Source organism: Hoplias malabaricus, unplaced genomic scaffold (genome assembly GCF_029633855.1).
Source record: "Hoplias malabaricus isolate fHopMal1 unplaced genomic scaffold, fHopMal1.hap1 scaffold_213, whole genome shotgun sequence".
Classification (NCBI taxonomy): domain Eukaryota; kingdom Metazoa; phylum Chordata; class Actinopteri; order Characiformes; family Erythrinidae; genus Hoplias; species Hoplias malabaricus.
This window is the reverse complement of record NW_027101101.1, coordinates 15732-20000: the sequence shown is the minus strand read 5'-3', so window position 1 is coordinate 20000 and position 4269 is coordinate 15732. Positions and strand designations below refer to the sequence as shown.

At 49.3% G+C, this 4269-nt stretch overlaps 1 non-coding gene across 1 annotated transcript in view; it reads right to left on the bottom strand.

Annotated features, from left to right (window-relative positions):
- Positions 1-397, bottom strand: part of LOC136684552 (18S ribosomal RNA) — a 1839-nt gene extending 1442 nt beyond the window's left edge. The window contains exon 1 of the ribosomal RNA XR_010799713.1: positions 1-397. This exon is cut by the window's left edge and continues 1442 nt beyond it. This is a non-coding gene — a ribosomal RNA (18S ribosomal RNA).
- Between the last annotated feature and the right edge of the window lie 3872 nt (positions 398-4269).

The following is a 4269-nucleotide window of genomic DNA, read 5'->3' as shown; positions in this document are numbered from 1 at the left end:
TCGAACCCTGATTCCCCGTTACCCGTGGTCACCATGGTAGGCGCCTATAGTACCATCGAAAGTTGATAGGGCAGACATTCGAATGAGACGTCGCCGCCGCAGAGGGCGCGCGATCGGCCCGAGGTTATCTAGAGTCACCAAAGCGGCCGGGGGGCCCGAGCCCCCCGGATGGGTTTTGGGTCTGATAAATGCACGCATCCCCCGAGAGGTCAGCGCTCGTTTGCATGTATTAGCTCTGGAATTACCACAGTTATCCGAGTAACGTGTGGAGCGATCAAAGGAACCATAACTGATTTAATGAGCCATTCGCAGTTTCACTGTACCGACCGTGTGCACTTAGACCTGCATGGCTTAATCTTTGAGACAAGCATATGTTACTGGCAGGATCAACCAGGTAGCTGCACCGTGGGAAAAGGGGGTGAAACGTCACTCCCCGCCACGTGGGTCGGCCCTACCGAGACCCTTTTCGGGGCCCCGGGTCGGGCGCGGCCGCTCTCGGTGCGTTTGTTCGGAGCAGCACTCCTTTCGGATCTGCTGTCCCGACAGAGGAGAACCAGGAAATGTCGATTCGTGGGGCACGCTGGCAAACAGGAGTGGGGCCACGAGTTCAGATGCAGAGCCCCGGACATCGCTGTGCCTGCGGCCGCCGTTTTCGGACTGTCTCAGCGTAGGGGACTGGCCGCCTAAGTCTCCCAAAGATAGGTACGGGAAGGGTAAACAAAACCCATCCCTGGAAGCTGACCCGCAGCATGGGGTAGGATCCCTCTGCTTCTTTTTATGAAGCCTGGCAGGTGCCTACCCAAGGCGGGTCTGGTTTTCCGGTAGAGCAGCATCTCCACGTCGGTTGTCATCGTTCAGACACCTTCATTTCGTACTGCCCTCTGAAATCCTGACGGCCCCGCACTGGAAACGCCCATGCCCACGTTGTGCTCGGCCCGCCCGAAATAACCTCCTATGCAGAAGGGGTGCGACATGCCTGGGATCCTCTCTGACGTTGACGAGGGTCCAAGATTTCTTAACATGACATTCCTTAGCATAGAAGCGCTTGTACAAGTGTCCTTGTACCGCCCACTGGAGTTCCTGGCAATACGAAGAGGACGGAGATAAAAGGGAGATGACGAGGCACCAATAAGGGAATGTTTGGGTTGATGGAACGAGACATGATCTAATAATGGTGTACGTGACTGGGGTCCTATATATGGCTTGGATTTGTTCAATAAATTCAAGAGATAAGAGAGAATCTTTGACTGTCTGTCTTATTCCTCTCTTCTCCTCAAAGAATTCTTTGAGCGTCGATCTTTCTTCCTGGTGATACTTAATCATTAATTTTAAGTTTGCCATAATAATTAACATTCCCTAATCAGAAGCCCTGGATGAACAGAGAGGTTCGCACTCTGCTCAAAGCCAGAGATGCTGCCTTCAGATCAGGATGCAGGGAAGCATACAGCTTGGTCAGAGCTAACCTGAGGAGAGGAATAGCTATAGCCAAGCACTGCTACAAACGCCGGTCCTGATTCACAAAAAAAACAAAAGCAGATGCACATAAATGGAAAAACCTAATGCGTACAAAAGAAGGGCAAAAAACAAGACTGGTGGTCTGAGATTTCTTACCATGGCATCCCTCAGCATAGAAGCGCTCAGGGTACGAGCGTCCTTTGTACCGCCCACTGGAGTTCCTGGCAATATGAAGAGACTAATAGCTATAGCCAAGCACTGCTACAAACGCCGGATTGAGGAGCACTTTACCTCCTCTGACCCTCGGCGTATGTGGCAGGGAATACACGCCCTGACTGACTATAAACCAACTAGCTTTGTTCCATTTACCAACAGTGCTTCACTCCCTGATAAGCTGAACAACTTTTACGCTCGTTTCGACCAGATGATAATGATATCTTCAATAAACGATCCTCCACCGATGACAACCCACTTGTACTTTCCACTTCGGACGTCAGTCGCATGCTGAGTAGAGTGAATGCACGGAAGGCAGCTGGCCCTGATGGTGTACCTGGCCGTGTGCTGAGTGCTTGTGCTGTGGAACTTGCGGGTGTCTTCGCTCTCAACAGAACTACACACTGCATAACCCACCTCAATAATTTCCAAGTGCTTTAAAAGACTAGTTCTTTCTCACTTGAAATCCTGCCTGCCTGCTACGCTGGACCCACACCAGTTTGCTTATCGTTGCAACAGATCCACCGAGGACGCTATCTCAACAGCACTACACACTGCACTAACCCACCTCGCTTGGAAGCATAAGGAAGCATAAAGTAATCTAAATCTCCCTGGTAGGCGGCTGCGTTGACCTTGGACCTCAGAAAATAAAGTGGACCCACACCAGCAGATGACATGGGACACCAAACCGCCACTGACTGTGGAAACTTTACAGGGTAGCTCGAACAATGTGGATTCCGTGCCTCTCCTCTCTTCCTCCAGATTCTGGGACCTTGATTTCTATAGGAAATGGTCCTTGGTCTTCCAGGACCAAGATGGCATCGCGATCACACTGCGAGGCTCAGCGTCTTACCGGTTTTAGTGATGTTATACTTCTGTACTTAGCTATCTCCAGTTTTCTTGCGCAAATAACTCTTGCGAACTACAGTTACGACAGACAGACACTTTTGGAAATTAACATTCACTGCACAGACACCGGATTCAGCATCGGTTGGACTTTAACCAGCTTCAAAACAACACCCCTCCCCCATCTTGGACTTTCCGATCATCTTTCTTTGTTCCTGCTTCCCAAATACACTCCAGTCATGCAGAGGATTAAGCCTTCAACCAGAACTGTAAAGTTCTGGATGGATGGGGCTGACTCCTTCCTTCAGCAACAGTTCCAGCACACCGACTGGAGTGAGTATGCTGCCCGAGCCTGCACAGGCTCACACATCCACTTGGACACCTACACTAACTCTGTCCTGAAATGCATCAACAAGCGCTCAGGGTACAAGCGTCCTCTGTACCGCCCACTGGAGTCCCTGGCAATATGAAGAGACTAATAGCCATAGCCAAGCACTGCTACAAACGACGGATTGAGGAGCACTTTACCTCCTCTGACCCTCGGCGTATGTGGCAGGGAATACACACCCTGACTGACTATAAACCAACTAGCTTTGTTCCATCTACCAACAGTGCTTCACTCCCTGATGAGCTGAACAACTTCTACGCTCGTTTCGACCAGATGATATTGATATCTTCAATAAACGATCCTCCACCGACGACAACCCACTTGTACTTTCCAATTCGGACGTCAGTCACATGCTGAGCAGAGTGAATGATAACTTCCCCCAATAACTTCCAAGGGGTTTAAAAGACTAGTTCTTTCTCACTTGAAATCCTGCCTGCCTGCTACGCTGGACCCACACCAAATTGCTTATCGTAGCAACAGATCCACCGAGGACGCTATCTCAACAGCACTTCACACTGCACTAACCTACCTCGCTTGGAAGCATAAGGAAGCATAAAGTAATCTAAATCTCCCTGGTAGGCGGCTGCGTTGACCTTGGACCTCAGAAAATAAAGTGGACCCACACCAGCAGATGACATGGGACACCAAACTGCCACTGACTGTGGAAACTTTACAGGGTACCTCGAACAATGTGGATTCCGTGCCTCTCCTCTCTTCCTCCAGATTCTGGGACCTTGATTTCTATAGGAAATGGTCCTTGGTCTCCCAGGACCAAGATGGCATCGCGATCACACTGCGAGGCTCAGCGTCTTACCAGTTTTAGTGATGTTATACTTCTGTACTTAGCTATCTCCAGTTTTCTTGCGCAAATAACTCTTGCGAACTACAGCTACGAGAGACAGACACTTTTGGAAATTAACATTCACTGCACAAACACCGGATTCACGCAATCTTTGACTGTCTGTCTTATTCCTCTCTTCTCCTCAAAGAATTCTTTGAGCGTCGATCTTCCTTCCTGGTGATACTTAATCATTAATTTTAAGTTTGCCATAATAATTAACATTCCCTAATCAGAAGCCCTGGATTAACAGAGAGGTTCGCACTCTGCTCAAAGCCAGAGATGCTGCCTTCAGATCAGGATGCCGGGAAGCATACAGCTTGGTCAGAGCTAACCTGAGGAGAGGAATAGCTATAGCCAAGCACTGCTACAAACGCCGGTCCTGATTCACAAAAAAAACAAAAGCAGATGCACATAAATGAAAAAACCTAATGCGTACAAAAGAAGGGCAAAAAACAAGACTGGTGGTCTGAGATTTCTTACCATGGCATCCCTCAGCATAGAAGCGCTCAGGGTACGAGCGTCCTTT